Source organism: Anolis sagrei, chromosome 9 (genome assembly GCF_037176765.1).
Source record: "Anolis sagrei isolate rAnoSag1 chromosome 9, rAnoSag1.mat, whole genome shotgun sequence".
NCBI lineage: Eukaryota > Metazoa > Chordata > Lepidosauria > Squamata > Dactyloidae > Anolis > Anolis sagrei.
In genome coordinates this window covers 28,091,609-28,108,877 of record NC_090029.1, presented here as the reverse complement: position 1 = coordinate 28,108,877, position 17,269 = coordinate 28,091,609, and the positions used below count along the sequence as shown (strand labels likewise).

At 42.2% G+C, this 17,269-nt stretch overlaps 1 protein-coding gene across 12 annotated transcripts in view; it reads left to right on the top strand.

The window, feature by feature from the left end:
• The window catches only part of SEMA6D (semaphorin 6D), a 589,599-nt gene that overhangs the window by 482,413 nt on the left and 89,917 nt on the right, over window positions 1-17,269 (top strand). The window contains exon 1 of one of the 12 annotated variants that reach the window (XM_060755288.2): window positions 4,765-4,918. The exons of the other annotated variants lie outside the window; for them this stretch is intronic. The gene's annotated coding sequence lies outside the window, so the exon portion shown is untranslated. Of the gene's footprint in view, window positions 1-4,764; window positions 4,919-17,269 lie in introns of those variants that run through there. 12 annotated transcript variants of the gene reach the window in all.

Sequence of the window (17,269 nt, the reverse complement as noted above, 5' to 3'; positions counted from 1 at the left end):
TGGATGAGAAGGGCCACTCTCCTACTCCTTTCCCCCTTCCCTCTCCCCTTGCTTCCTTCTCGGGACCCAAAGAAGAGCAGGAAGAGGAGGTGGTGGGTGTCCATATGCCACAGATGCCCCGATGTGGCCAGCCGATCCTCCTTTTTCTTTTTCTCCTTTTCCTTCTCTCTATTCTTCCCCTTCTCTTACTTCTCTCCCTCACATTTTTCTCTTCCTTCTCTTCTTTCCTTCCTTCCCTTAGCCTAACTGCCTGCCTGCATTCGGTCTTCCCTTCCCTCCTTCTCCTTCCTTTTTTCCTTCCTCCCCTTCTTCTCCATCCCCTTCCTTCCCTCCCTTCGGTTCCTTTCTCTTTCAGTTCCTTTTCTTTTCCTTTCCTCTTTTCCGTCCTCTTTTTTCCCTCCTTTCCTTTTCCTTTCTTTCCTTTCCATTCCCATTCCTTTCTTTCTCTCCCTTCCATTCTTTTCCCTCCCCATCTTTTCTCCTTTCTTTCTTTTCTTCCTTCCCTTCCTTTCTCTTCCCTTCTTTTCCTCCCCTTCTTTCCCTTCTTTCCCTTTCCCTTCCTTTCGTTTCTCTTCCTTACCTTCTTTTTCTTCTCTTCTTTTCTTCTTTCCTTCCTTCTCATTTCCTTCCCTTCTTTTCCTTCCCCTTCTTTCCTTCTTTTATCCTTTCTTTACTCCCTTCCCTTCCTTTCCTTCTTTTCCTCTCCATTCCCTTGCCTTCCTTTCTCTTTCTTCCCCTTCTTTCCTTCTTTTCTCTTTTCTTTCTTTTCCTTTTCCATTCCCTTTCATTCCTTTCTCTCCCTTCCCTTCCTTTTTCTTCCCCTTTTCTTCTTCTTTCCTTCCTTCTCATTTCCTTCCCCTTCTTTCCTTCTTTTATCCTTTCCTTCTTTCCACCCTTCCCTCCCTTCCCTTCTTTTCCTCTCCATTCCCTTGCCTTCCTTTCTCTTCCTTCCCCTTCTTTCCTTCCTTCTCTTCCCTGCCTTTCTTCTTCATCCCCTTCTTTCCTTCCTTCTCTTCCCTGCCTTTCTCTTCCTTCCCTTCTTCTCCTTTCCATTCCTTTTTCTCCCTTTCCTTCCTACCCTTCCTTTCTTTGCCTTCATCCTCATATGAGGAGTCCTCTGAGCAGCTGGGAAACTTTATCATCCCAGGTTTCTCAACCTGTGGGAGAGGGAATGAGGGAAGTGTGGGGACCCAAAGCATTGGTTCAGCCTTACTGTCTTTGAAGCTGGCCTCTCTTGGTGCTGTTTTGTTTCCATATGAGCATCACACAGTGGCCTCTTCTGTACTGCCATAGAAAACCCAGATTATATGCTTGGAACTGAATTATATGGCAGTGTAGACTCAGATAATCCAGTTCAACGCAGATAATGTGCATGATATGCTTTGATAATCGGGATTATATGTTAGTGGAGAAGGGGTCAGAGAGAAAGAGAGATGGGGAGGAGAGAAGAGAGGGCCGCAGAGATGCTGGAAGGGCAATTTCCCACTGGGGGAGCCTTTCTCATTACTACCCAGTGCATCAGGAATGGTGACAGGGAGAGGCCATCTCCTTGCCCCTGTGTGTGTGCCAAAGCCAGAGAGGCTTGGAGGTGGGTATGCGCTCCCACTTGTGGCTTGGCACAAACTCTGGGCCCTTCCACACAGCCATATCACCCAGAATATCAAGGCGGATAATCCACAATATCTGCTTTGAATGGGGATATCTGAGTCCACACTGCCATATAATCCAGTTCAATGTGGATTTTATACAGCGGTGTGGAAGGGAACTCTGACTCCCATCCCTCTCTTTAAGGAGTCTCTGAGTCTGGCTTCTGCCTGTCTTCTGTCTGTTTGTCCCATCTCCAAGCCTGACTCCCTATAGTCTCACACTGAGCCCCACTCAGGACCCTTCCACACAGCCATATAACCCATAATATCAAGGCAGAATAACCCACAATATCTGCTTCGAACTGGGTTATCTGTGGGCCCTTCCACACAGACCTATATCCCAGAATATCTACTTCAAACTGGGTTATCTGAGTCCACACTCGGGGCTTTTCCACGCAGATCTATATCCCGGAATATTCAGGCAGAAAATCCCACATTATCTGAGTGTGGACTCAGACAACCCAGTTCAAAGCAGATATTGTGGGATTTTCTGTCTTGATATTCTGGGATATAGAGCCGTGCGGAAGACTATCTGAGTCTGCACTTAGGGCCCATCCACATAGCCCTATATCCCAGAATATCAAGGCAGAAAAATGTGTTTATTTATACTGTTTTTGTATTTTATTTTATTGTTATTATTTATTTTGATTATTTTTTACTGTTTGTATTTTATGTTGTAGATTTGCTTTGCTGTACTGTTGGGCTTGGCCTCATGTAAGCCACCCAGAGTCCCCTTGGGGAGATGGTGGCCAAGTATAAATAAAGTTTTATTATTATTATATAAAATCCCACAATATCTGCTATGAACTGGGTTATCCGTGTCCACACTGCCATATATTCCAGTTCAAAACAGATATTGTGAGATTTTCTGCCTTGATATTCTGGGAAATAAGGCTGTGTGGAAGGACCCGAAATCCACACTGACATATATTCCAGTTCAAAGCAGATAACGTGGGATTTTATTCAGTCCCATATCCCAGAATATCAAGGCAGGAAATCCCACATTATCTGAGTGTGGACTCAGAAAACCCAGTTCAAAGCAGATATTGTGGGATTTTCTGCCTCGATATTCTGGAATATAGGGCTGTGTGGAAGAGCCCACAATGCAAAACTCCACTCACACAGTCCCTGCCCTTTGCGTTTGATTTTTATTATGTTGTTTTGTACTGTTTATTTTGTTACTTCGTGTATTTTGTTGTGATGTAGTTTTTCTGTTATTTTGTGTTTAACTTTGCTGTATTAGTTTTGGGCTTGGCCTCAAGTTAGCCTACCTGAGTCCCCTTTGGGGAGATGTTGGCAGGGTATAAATAAAGATTATTATTATTATTATTATTATTATTATTATTATTATTATTTGAAATACAACAAGATGAGTCCACAGCAGACACTCTGCTGGCTGTTGGTTTGGATCACATGTTGGACACTTCCCAAGTACATTATTATTATTATTATTATTATTATTATTATTATTATTATTAGAAACACAACAAGATGAGTCCACAGCAGACACTCTGCCGGCTGTTGTATTGGATCACACGTTGGACACTTCCCAAGTGTCTAGGACGATGTGATGTATCAGCAAATAATGCATGCAGATCCCAGTAAGGTGGCCTTCTGCAGCTGGCAGATGGTAATTTTGTCAGCGCTGATTGTGTTTAAGTGCAAGCCAAGGTCTTTAGGCACTGCACCCAGTGTGCCAATCACCACTGGGACCACCTTGACTGGCTTGTGCCAGAGTCTTTGCAGTCTTATCTTTAAATCCTCATATCGTGTCAGCTTTTTCAGTTTTTTCTCTGCAATCCTGCTGTCACCATCAATGATCCATACTTTGTTTTTTAACATGATTGTGAGATCAGGAGTATTATGCTCCAAAACTCTGTCTGTTTGAATTCGGAAGTCCTAGAAATAGTTTGATGTATTCATTCTCTGTAACTTTTTCTGGCTTGTGATCCCACCAGTTCTTTTTTTTTTGGGGGGGGGGGGGATTTGCCCAACTTTTTATTTATGGTAGCTTTAACATATTCAGTGTTTAAACATTCTTAACTTATTACTTCCCATTAACAAATTGTACGGAACATGTATGTCTTAATACCTATAATATTTCATATACCTGCTTCATTACATATTGTCCAATCACCCAGTGCTGACCCTTCACCCCAGACCATCTATACCTTCTATATATACATATTCTATCAATTTCCCCCAAATCTTCCCAAAATCATCTTTTTTTGATAATCCTCTTTTAACCTTAATGTTTCCTGACAGTTTATCATTTATTGTGATGTCCCAGATCTCCCTATACCACTCCCCATCAGTTCTTTGTCACAGGCAGATGGTGTTTGTGGCACAAGTTCCAATGATTCATCTGAGCAACGGTGTTGTGCCTCTGCTTGTAGTCTGTCTGTGTAATCTTCTTGCAGCAGCTGAGGATGTGATCTCTTGTTTCATCTGCTACCTTGCAGAGATTATTATTATTATTATTATTATTATTATTATTATTATTATCCCAGAATATCAAGGCAGGAAATCCCACATTGTCTGAGTGTAAACTCAGAAAATCCAGTTCAAAGCAGTTATAGTGGGATTTTCTGCCTTGATATCCTGGGATTTAGGGCTGTGTGGAAGGACCCACAGTGCAAAACTCCACTCACAATGATTGAGGAGCCAGCCTTAGTGGAACCAAGCATCTGCTTCCAGCTTCCCGTAGTAGTAGCCAGGCTTTGGGAGATAGAGGGAGCTCTATTTCAAGCCAGCCATCAATTATGGATGGAAACAAATAAGAGCGTCCATTCTGAATTAGCCCCCATGAAAGTGACAGGGGCTGTCTCTTTTATCCCACCCCACCCCCTCCTTCTCCGTCCTTTCATCTCCTCCTCCTGATGAAAAGGAGGTTTTGTTGAAAGGCAAAGGAGTGAAACTTTCCCCCCATCTTTGTGGCTTCCAGAAGGGCCAGATTCTCTCTGCACCACCACCTGATACAGCCGCTTTCGTGGAGTAAGGGGGGAAAGCTGCCCCCATTCTGCAAAACACCACCCCTTGGCCATTAATAAATCATGGCTCCAAAGGCTCGCTTACCCAGCTGTTCCCGAGGAGTGATTGTTTCCTTGGACTTAAAAGGTGCCTTTTTGCAGTTGGCTTGAACTGGGTGGCTGCGCGCAGGAAGTGTAACCGGAGAGAGCGAGAAAGAAAGACAGAACATGCACAACAAAACATGTTGATCTCTCCTTCAAGCAATGGTGCATTGATCCTGGAAGGGCTTTGCACAATTTAGGGTAAGTTAGTGACAGCGTTGCATTTCTGCATTGTATTGTCAAAGGCTTTCATGGCCGGAATCACTGGGTTGCTGTAAGTTTTTTGGGCTTTATGGCCCTGTTCCAGAAGCATTCTCTCCTGACGTTTTGCCTGCATCTATGGCAGGCATCCTCAGAGGTTGTGAGGTCTGTTAGAAACAAGTCAAGTGGGGTATATATGTTTGAGGAATGTCTGTGATGGGAGAAATAATTCTTGTCTGTTTTAGGCATGTGTGAATATTGCATTTGCCAGGCTTTGAAGCTACAAGGCCATTTAATGCTAATAATCAAGGTGGCCAATTGCAACCTGAGGATGCCTGCCATAGATGCAGGTGAAACACCGGGACTGTGGCGCAGCTGGCTGGGAGTCAGCTACATTAAGACCACTACTGACCGAAAGGTCATGAGATCGAAGCCAGCCCAGGTCTGCGTGAGCTTCCGACCAATTTGTGTAGCTTGCTGTCGACCTTTGCAGCTCGAAAGACAGTTGCATCTGTCAAGTAGGAAATTTAGGTACCACTTATGGGGGGAGGCTAATTTAACTCATTTACGAGGCCATAAAAATCTCCAGCAAGCATGCAAAGAATGAGGAAGTACTTCGTCCGTGTCACAAATGGATGGTGAAGCGACAGCTCCCCTGGTGGCCAGAATACCCCCATGAAAAAGCTGGAATGTTAAAAAGCCTCTGTGTGTCTGTTTATATATGTTGTGTGTGTATGGCATTGAATGTTTGCCATGTATATGTACATTGTAATCCACCCTGAGTCGCCTGCAGGGTGAGAAGGGCGGAATATAAATACTGTAAATAAATAAATAAACATTGGAAATTAGGCTTAGGAAGTGAGGTTTATGCATCCCAACAAAGGATCCCCCAGGCAGCAACTAGCCAGGCTTTGAAGCTGCAAGGCCATTAAATGCTACTCAAGGTGGCCAATTGCAACATTCACACATGTCTCAAATAGACAAGAGTTCTTTCTCCCACCCTGGACATTCCACAGATATATAAACATCACTTGCCTAGTTTCCAACAGACCTCACAACTTCTGAGGATGCCTGCCATAGATGCAGGCGAAACATCAGGAGAGAATGCTTCTGGAGCATGGCCATACAGCCCAAAAAATCTTACAGCAAGCCATTTCTGCATTGCTAGCACGGTCTGGTAAACAGCTTAGGCTGTGCTAGAGAATCGAACTTTCCCGATCTCCCTCAATTGTCTAGTTGTGTTTGATAAAACTGTTTACTATCCTGCGGGTCCTGCTGAACGTTTGTCAACAGTCCGCCTGCTCTGTGTGCTCGTGCTATAAATAATTTCAGAGCGAAAACACGTCTTTTTTTGTGAACTTTTCTGGACATCAGCAATAATAGGCCCGCCTGGTTGCAGTCTCTCTGTCTCTAGATATGTTTACTGTGCAATTACGAGTATAGTTTTCATGTAGCATGCAACCACAGCCTAAACAGATACATCCTGTTTTCTGAACGTCGCCACAGCAAATGCTACCATTCCGAAACGATTCGTGGGGAACAATTCTAAAAATGGTCTTTAGGCGATCTATATGCCACCCATATATAAGATTTGCATTGGAAGTTCTTTCAAGCAGTGCTCCACTCACTCATTCAAATGCAAGTCCCATTGTTTACTGCTAGTTGGATGTATTTCCAAGTTAGATCCCAAATCTGTCAGCTTATTATTGATTGGCCAAGAGCAGGCCTTGTTAATAATAATATAATATAATATATTGTATATACATATAATATTTATATTACTAGCTGTCCCCTGCCATGCATTGCTGTGGCCCAGTCTGTTGATCTGGAAAATAAGTAATGAGAAAGTGTTGGTTTCTAATATATGTAATGTCTTTCTGCTTGTGGGTAAACAGTATTTCTTGCTGTTTCTTTGTCAGTGTTGATGTGGAGATTGTCTGGTTTGCCTACTCTGGAACAGGTAACATATAGTTGTCCTTCTTGAGGGATCCCTTTCAGATCTATGATACTATATCTCTGCGTTTGTGAATCATATCTATCCATCCATCTATCTATCTATATCTATGGCTGGCTGGCTCTTTGTCAGGAGGACTTTGATTACATTTTCTTGTCTGATGAAGGGAGTTGGACTGGATGGCCTTAAGTATTTTCTGTTGGTTCTGGGGGTTCTGTGTGGGAAGTTTGCCCTGATTCTGTTGTTTGTGGGGTTCAGAATGCTCTTTGATTGTAGGTGAACTGTGCATCCCAGTGACTACAACTCCCAAATGTCAAGGTCTATTTCCCCAAAACTCCATCTGTGTTCATATTTGGGCGTATTGAGTTCTTGTGGCAAGTTTGGTCCAGATCCATCATTGTTTGAGTCCACAGTGCTCTCTGGATGTAGGTGAACTACAACTCCAACACGCAAGGTCAATGCCCACCAAATCCTTCCAGTATTTTCTGCTGGTCATGTTCTGTGTGCCAAGTTTGGTTCAATTCCATCGTTGATGTAGTTCAGAATGCTCTTTGATTGTAGGTGAACTATAAATCCAGGCAACTACAACTCCCAAATGACAAAATCATAATTTTTTGAGTGATGGTCACTCCTTGTGTTGTGAGATGTTTTGTTGCCAAATTTGGTGTGATTTCATTCATTGGTTCTTTTGTTTTTAAGGTACTCATTATGCACAAAGCATTTTTATATATATAGATGATGTAATGCAATATAATACTACTACTACTACTACTACTACTATGATATTATAATCATATATTGATATGACATGTAATATTACTAATAATATTACAATATGATATAGTACAATATAGTAATATTTAATCCTGATATTGTACTATGCTAATAATATAATATATTGTGTGTGTGTGTGTGTGTATCTTGTAAGCCGCTCTGAGTCCCCTTCAGGGTGAGAAGGGTGGCATATAAATGTCATAAATAAATAAATAAATTGTTGGATGTTATACATAAATTTGCACGGATACGATCGCCTTGTTAATCTTAACATTATGTTTAGGTGTTGTACAGGGTGACAAAGATAAGGCAAAACATACTAAGGGAGAGCTTTTATCCTGGAGCTGTAACTATATTGAATTCCAGACAAGAATCAATCAGGGCCAGCTAACACCTCTCAACAAAGGATCCCCCAGGCAGCAATCAGCCAGGCTTTGGAGCTACAGCACTATTAAATGCTAGTCAAGGTGGCCAATTGCAACATTCAAGCATTTAATGGTGCTGTAGCTTCAAAGCCTGCCTAGTTCCAACAGACCTCACAACCTCTGAGGATGTGGGTGAAACGTCAGGAGATAATGCTTCTGGAACATGGCTATACAGCCTGGAAAATATACAGGAACCCAGTGATTCTGACCATGAAAGCCTTCGACAACAGATAGTCTGTTGTTATTTTTTTTTCCCTGACAAGGGGAGTTGGGGCTTTACATTTTCAAAAATGTGTCATTATGTATCTCATTCAATAAATGAAGCTACTTGTAACTATATTTAATGTGGTGAGTGACAGGCTTATTCTGTTCTGCTGGCAAGGATTGTATAAACATTTACTCTCGTTCTAATAAATAGAAATTTGCCAATAGGTTTGATGATTTTGTTTTTCTTGCCTGTCGTAAACTTTGAAGGCGTTTCGTAGGATCTCCGAGGAAAGCTCCCTTGCTTTTCTTTCTCCCTAAGTGAGGAAAGGGTTGCATTTGCAGCCCACCAACTTGCAAAAATGGAAATTTGTATTAAAAAAGGATGTCTAAGCTAGAGGTGGTTTTATAGGCTCTAGTTCAGTGTTTCTCAATCTGGGGGTCGAGACCCCGGGGGGGGGGGGATCACGAGGGGGTTTCAGAGGTGTTGCTAAAGACCATCAGAAAACACCTTTCTGATGGTCTTAGGAATACCTTTGGCGTAGTTATTGGGTTCCAAAAGTTCTGTGGATGTAGGAGAACTACATCTCCCCTAAATCACTGTCAATTCATCCCAAATCCCTCCAGTATTTTCTGTTGGTCAAGGGGGTCTCTGTGTGGGAACTTTGGCATAGTTATTTGGGTTCACAGAGTTCTGTGGATGTAGGAGAACTACATCTCCCCAAAATCAATGCCAATTCATCCCAAATCCCTCCAGTATTTTCTGTTGGCCATGAGAGTTCTGTGTGCCAAGTTTGGTTCAGTTCCATCATTGATGGAGTTCAGAATGCTCTTTATATTGTATGTGAACTATAAATCCCAACAACTACAACTCCCAAATGTCAAAGTCTATTTTCCCAAGCTCCATCAGTGTTCACATTTGGGCATATTGAGTATTCATGCCAAGTTTGGTCCAGATCCAGCATTGTTTGAGTCCACAGTGCTCTCTGGATGAAGGTGAACTACAACTCCAAAACTCAAGGTCACTGCCTACCAAACCCTTCCAGTATTTTCTGTTGGCCTTGAGAGTTCTGTGTGCCAAGTTTGGTTCAATTCCATCATTGATGAAATTCAGAATGCTCTTTATATTGGAGGTGAACTATAAATCCCAGCAACTACAACTCCCAAATGACAAAATCATTATCCCACCCAGCCCCCCCCCCCTCCCCCAGTATTCAGATTTGGGCGTATCATGTATTTGTGCCAAATTTGGTCCAGTGAATGAGAATACATCATGCATTTCAGATATTTATATTGCGATTCAAAACAATAGCAAAATTACAGTTATGAAGTAGTAACGAAAATAATTTTATGTTTGGGGGTCACCACAACATAAGAAACTGTATTAAGGGGTCGTGGCATTAGGAAGATTGAGAGCCACTGCTCTAGCTCTAGATGCCTTTTTCCATCTGAATTGGCATCAAAACACCTCTTGATCTCTCTCACTCAGCCATCTGTCCCCACCTGGGGTCATTTAGTCCGGCAAATGACCAAGACAACATAATTATGTGAATGGACTTCATGTCACGCAAGCCTTTGTTCAGAACCCATTGAGTGTCTCTGTCTTCCTTTCTCTAGTTAACCGAATGAGGGCATGTTTTTCTCTACCAGTTTCCTTTCTGGTGGTCCATCAAGATATGTTTAGCACTTTGGGAAAAATTGGCCGCTTGGTCTCAGCTGTCTGTTTGAGCAGCCGGTGCTCCTGAAATTGCTAGACGTTTGAGATTGGCACAAGATGTTCTCCTATTTCCATGGAAAGCCTACAGCGAATGCATCCAAGTCATGTATGTATGTGTCGAAGTGGGACCATATTGGGCCATTTGGAATACAGCACGACAGACGTGCGTTTATGGTGCGGTGAAGGGGAGTTGAGGAGTGAGCAAACATTTTCAGCTTTACAATACAATCATCGCTGGGTCGCCATGGGTCTGGTGCTTTGCCTGACTCCATACATACTATTACAGCTGGGATAGTTTTTCCGTGTCAGGAGCGACTTGAGAAACTGCAAGTTGATTCTGGTGTGAGAGAATTGGCCATCTGCAAGGATGTTTTACCATCCTTGTGGGAATCCCTGCATGGGATGCTGGAGCTGACAGAGGGGAGTTCATCCGCTCTCTAGATTCAAACTGACTGACAACTTTTCATTCAGCAGTCCTGCCAGCACAAAGGTTTAACCCATTGCATTACTGGGGGCACTGGTGGACCCTGTCCCATTGCCAGTTTTTTGTGTGTGTGTGTGTCAGGAACAACTTGAGAAACTGCAAGTTGCTTCTAGTGTGAGAGAATTAGCCATCTAAAAGGATGTTGCCCAGGGGATGCCCAGACATTTTGATGTTTTACCATCCTTGTGGGAGGCTTCTCTCATGTCCTTGCATGGGGAGCTGGAGCCGACAGAGGGAGCTCACCCATGTTCTCCCCAGATTCCAACCTGCATCCTGCCAGTCATCAGTCCTGCCAGCACAAGGTTTTAACCCATTGTGCCACCATAAAAAAGCTGGGAATATAAGGTTTGGATAATCATCAAAGCAGGTCCAGAAAGACTTCAGATTTGTGAGACTTACTCTGTTTTTGTTTACTTAAGCTTTGATATCTATCATCCAGAGTTAGGGGCAGAACACATCCTTTGAAAATCCAAAAACTCTAAACCTAGGAATTTGGAATACTAAAGAAATTACACCTTTTACATGCAAAGCATGGTGTTTTTTGCTCTTGTTTACTCAAAGGATTCATCATTTCAGCAGTGCAATTTGAGAGAGAGGAGGAGAATCATTTTGTAGCTGTTATTGTTAACCGACTGGGAGCCGGGACTCCTACCAATCCTCTGTAAATCATGTAAGGATTAGCCGAGAGATCCAGTTCTACCCTTTTCCTACCCTCACTTTCATGAATGGCAAAATAGCATCATCATCATCATCATCATCATCATCCCAGGCAACAGCAGGATTGAAGAGAAACAACTGGAAAAGCTGACACAATACGAGGATTTAAAGATCGAACTGCAAAGACTGGCACAAGCCAGTAAAGGTGGTCCCAGTGGTGATCAGCACACTGGGTGCAGTGCCTAAAGACCCTGGCCTGCACTTAAACACAATCGGCACTGACAAAATTACCATCTGCCAGCTGCAAAAGGCCACCTTACTGGGATCTGCACGCATTATTTGCTGATGCATCACACAGTTCTAGACACTTGGGAAGTGTCCTATGTGTGATCCAATACAACAGCCAGAAGAGTGATCTTGTTTGTTGTGGACTCATCTTGTTGTGTTAATATTAATATTAATAATAATAATAATAATAATAGTAATAATAATAATAATAATTCCCTCCATCGGGTGCCGCCTTGTCAATATGTCATCCAACGTTCTGTATTATCCAACGCAGTCTGCCTCCCACCTGGATCCATACCTGTTTCAATACATTGTGATGTTTTGGTGCTACATTTGGAAATACAGTAATTACTACATAACGTTACCATGTATTGAACTGCTTTTTCTGTTGATTTGTTGTAAAACATGATGTTTTGGTGCTTAATTTGTAAAATCATAACGTAATTTGACATTTAATAGGCTTTCCCTTAATCCCGCCTTATTATCCAAAATTTTCGCTTATCCAACATTCTGCCGGCCTGTTTATGTTGGATAAGCGAGACTCCACTGTAGATAGATTTCCTCATTATATTCCTTTCTGTTTCAGCAAGAGATAATATCTACTCCAACATGTCAAATCCAAGCACTGTTTGCCTTTAGTTGACTACAGAAAGGCTGTATCTTAAAATATTTCTTATCATCCTTCTGGGGCTTTGTTTGCTTGCAAATGCAGTGGATTGCAAAAGAATGTATTTTTGACTCCCTCCTCCTCTCTTTTGGCTCAGGCAAGAAAAACAAGGAGATTGCATATTTAGTCATTAAACATACCTTTAATTCTAGTCCAGAGTGCCAACACATACTTCTTGATTGCAGGAATTATTAATATTTTACCCGAGGAGCAGCTAAAGAGAACAGGGATCACCGAGTGTTTGTTATGGTGGAGTGTTGTGTTAATTTCAGTCTTAAAAATCCTGCATCTCATTAAATCAGCCCCAATGTTGCTTTCATCGAACTACTGGGAGGACAGATGATCTGTCTTTATGCCTCAGATAAGCTGCTGCAGTTGCTGTTAAAATCCATCTAAGCTGTTTTATTAAGTTGTTACTCTGTTCGGTGAATAGCTGCCAACTTCAGGCTGAAAAGAAAGTATGTTCAGATTTGTTCCCATGTCACATGGAAGAACAGTTTGGTGAAAAATCACGCTCCGAGCCTTATCGTACTGTTTTCAATCCAGTGCCTTTGTGTGTGTCTGTGTGCCGCTTGTTTTCTTTGCCTGGTTGAGCCTTAGTGGTCATTCCAAAGCAGCTGTTAGCAAAAGTTGGCTCGTTTTATCGAGGATCCGGGTAGGGAAAGCGGGAGAGAGATAGGCGCTATGATGTTTCCATTTCCAAATGCCAATGTTTATATAACTAGAAAGATCAAATCCGAGGGTGATGTGTGGATTCATTATAGCAAACTGGGCAATGTGCAGAATAACTGATAATCGTTGCAAACCGACCAGAGATTTAGGAAGTGTGCCTCAACATTTCATTGAAGTGTTAAACCTCCTTTTGGTCCTGAAATTCGTAAGGAGACGTCTGAAACACTGAAATAAATTACAATGGAAAACAAAGGCAAAACAAAGGAAAACAATGGAAAACAAAAGTGAAGCACTGCACTAATTAATCATATTTCTAGGGCTGAGAAAGGCGGTATATAAATATGGTTGTTGTTGTTTTTTGTCATGTCAGGAGCGACCTGAGAAACTGCAAGTCACTTCTGGTGTGAGAGAATTGGCCGTCTGCAAGGACATTGTCCAGAGGACGCACGGATGATTTGATGTTTTATCATCCTTCTGGGAGGGTTCTCTCATGTCCCCGCTTGGGGAGCTGGAGCTGACAGAGGGAGCTCATCCGCCTCTCCCCGGATTCGAACCTGCGACCTGTTGGGTCTTCAGTCCTGCCGGCACAGGGGTTTAACCCACTGCGCCACCGGGGGCTCCTTATAAATATGGTTAATAAATAAGAAATAATAATAAAGAGCACAGCTTGAAATTGTATCAGGAGCAAACGCATGCGAAATACAACTTAACAATTACTTGCATTAGTGCTGTGGTTCTCAACCTTCCTAATGCCGCGACCCCTCAATACAGTTCCTCATGCTGTGGTGACCCCCAACCATCGCATTATTTTTGTTGCTACTACACAACTAATTTTGCTACTGTTACGAATTGCAGTGTAAAGATCTGATATACATAATGTATTTTCATTCACTGTACCAAGTTTGGCACAAATACCCAATACACCCAAATTTGAATACTGATGGAGTTGGGGGGGGGGGGGGAGATTGATTTTGTCATTTGGGAGTTGTAGTTGTTGGGATTTATAGTTCACTTACAATTGAAGACCATTCTGAACTCCACCAATTATGGAACTGAACCAAACTAGGAACACAGAACTCCCATGACCTGGAAGGGTTTGGTGGGCACTGATTGTGAATACTTAATATGCCCAAATTTTAACACTGGTGGAGTTTGGGAGGAAAATAGACCTTGACATTGGGGAGTTGTAGTTGCTGGAATTTATAGTTCACCTACAATCAAAGAGCATTCTGGACTCCACCAATGATGGAATTGAACCAAATTTGGCACACAAAACTCCCATTACCAAGAGAAAGTACTGGAAGAGTGTGGTGAGCATTGGTCTTGGGTTTTGGAGTTATAGTTCACCTACATCCAGAGAGCACTGTGGGCTCAAACAATGGTGGATCTGGACCAAACTTGGCATGAATCCTCAATATATCCAAATGTGAACTCTGGTGGAGTTTGGAGAAAACAGACCTTGACATTTGGGAGTTATAGTTGCTGGGATTTGTAGTTCACCTAAATCAGAACGCATTCTGAACCCCGCTTACTGGCCCAGACTTCCCACACAGAGCCCCCATGACCAACAGAAAATACTATGTTTTCTGATGGTCTTTGGTGACCCCTCTGAAACTTCCTTGCAACCCCCTCAGGGGTCCCGACCCCCAGATGCGGAACTGGTCAATGTGCGGAATAACTGATAATAATTGCAAATCAATCAAAGATTTAGGAAGTGTTCATCAACATTTCATTGAAATATTAAGCCTCCTTTTGGTCACAAAATTCATAAGGAGGTATCTGAAAAACTGAAACAAATTACAATGGAAAACAAAGGCAAAACAAAAAAGCACAGCCTGACATTGTATCAGGAGCACACACATGCAAAATACAACTTAACAATTCTATGCATTAGTGATCATTCATGTCATCCAAAAGGTACACTTGGCTTGCATATTAATACTCACATACTAACCAGGCAATATATATTTATAAGTATATGCAACTGAGGACGTACCTGTCTGTGTGATTAATAGTATTATTATTCTCTGTTCAGAAATAAACATTGCATTATTCAACAACCAGGCGAGTGCCTTTAGGATTATATCCCAATTTGTGTATTGTAAACATCGGATTGTTTCTCAAGTGAGTGTACACAGTTGCTGGTTATTTTGCACATTTCTCCAGCAATTTGCTTTCTCCACAGCCTATCCATCTAGCAGTATTTGTGCATATGACAAGATATTGTGGTGTGTTCATTTCCCTAACTTTTCTGTTCCATTAAACTTTTGTTAACTAAGCTCGATTAGCATTTTAACAACCCTGAAGTGAACTTCTGCCATTCTTTCAACTTGGACGCTGGGTGTTGCTCATCCATCATCCTGTCTTTGGCCACACCAGGCTCCTGACTCTATAACCATTTGGAGAAATCATCCAACTGTGAACAACGCAGCTGGCAACAGTCATTTTTTTTCTTCCACGCCACTGACAGCATTGTCTGGCTTTGGTAACTAAAGTTAACATCCAGAACGGGAGGTTTCTTTTATGTTTGGAGGGTTTGGTTCTGCCCCAACAAGGCTTAGCTGGCACACCTGCGGAGGAGTAGGAGAAAAGGGGACAAAATAGATGCTGGGACATACGGCACAACGAGGTTCTCAGGGCGTACCGTGTGCCACTCAATCTCGAGTTTAGGAAACTTGCTTTTTGGGGTGGTAACGCCAAGGATCTCACGCTACTAGAAACATGTGATAGTTGCACAGGCAGTCCCTGAATTACAAACATCCAACTTACATCCAACTCCTAGTTAAGAATGGGAGCTGGGACAACAGGAAGTGAGAGAAATCTACCCCTCGGAAGGGAAATTCACTCCTGAAAGAGTTTATTGGGGGAATAGGTATCTCCATTGGAGCTTTATCTCCAATCTTTGTTTCTACAAAAAGTCAAATAAATAAATATAAATAAAAAATTGAACTGCCAAGACTCTGGCACAAGCCAGTCAAGGTGGTCCCGGTGGTGATCAGCACACTGGGTGCAGCGCCTAAAGACCTTGGCTGGCCAAGTCAAGGTGGTCCCGGTGGTGATCAGCACACTGGGTGCAGCGCCTAAAGACCCTGGCTGGCACTTAAACACAATTGACGCTGACAAAATTACCATCTGTCAGCTGCAAAAGGCCACCCTACTGGGATCTGCATGCATTATTCGCCGATACATCACACACTCCTAGACACTTGGGAAGTATCCGACGTGTGATCCCAATACAACAGCCAGCAGAGTGATCTTGTTTACTGTGGACTCATCTTGTTGTGTTTCAAATAATAATAATAATAATAATAATAATAATAATAATAATAATGAAATACACTTTATTTATATTCTGCTTTATCTCCCTGGAGGAATTCAGAGCAGATTACTGAACATATATAGCAAACATTCAATGCCATTTTACATGAACAATGACATACAATACATAGATAAGGTAAAGGCCTTCCCCTTTTCCATCTCCAGCGTCTGGAAGCAATGCTCAACTTCTGGCCATGGGGAGGTGCTATTGTTCAATTTTTCCATGCCGAAGGAGGCTGCTGTATATAGACATCCCTGTTCATTTTTCCAGCATGTCTTCAAGGGGTGCCCTTTTACCTTCCCGGCGAGGCGGTACCTATTGATCTCGCATTGCATGCTTTCGAATTGCTAGGTGGGCAGAAGCTAGAACTGACAGTCAAGAGCTCACCCTGATTCGAGGCTTCAAACTGTTGACTCTCTGGTTAGCAGCCTTTCCTGCAGAAAAAGTAGCTAATCCAAAATAGTATGACCAAGATGACAGATAGCAATAAGCTGCAAACAGTAATGGATACTTCCAGTTAATTTTCAGCTATGGCGGGAGAGGAAAGGAGGAAGGGATCACACAAGGCCAAGGCTTGCTTATGCAGGCCCCAGTTTGGGGTTTAGTGTTATGTCCAAAAGCTGTCATGGTCTGTTGCACCAAACTTGGAGTAGGTTTGCATTTTTAACAACACCGTTTGCAAACGCAGCTTAGCAAATTGCTACTTGGCATTGAAGTGTATGCTGGAGTAAATCAATTAGATCCAACAGCACTTGGTTTAACTGCTTTGGGATTTTGGGTTGTTAAGAATTATTTTTTTAAAGCATCCAGTTCTTCAAATTGTTGTTTACAAGCTTAATCTATTATACAATTGGATCGAATCTATTTTAGCCTCATTGACTTCAGTCATAAACTTAACTGACCAAAGACTTGGAGTGGACAGAGTGTTTTCTTTAGGAGTAAGATTCTCAAATGCAAAATACTTTTCAGCTACTTGAAGTTACTCAATGTTTATTTTCCACTGATAGCATGCCAGGTGCCTTTACCAAATATGTTTTTTAAAATTCCAGTCTTGAGCACTCACCTAACCTCAAGCACCTCTCCTTTGCATGGCAAGAATACAATTGGCAGGAAAACTTTGAGCTTTGAAAGCAAACAAGGCAAGAAACACAATCTTAATAATGAATAAATCAGTTTTCAACAAAGTCATG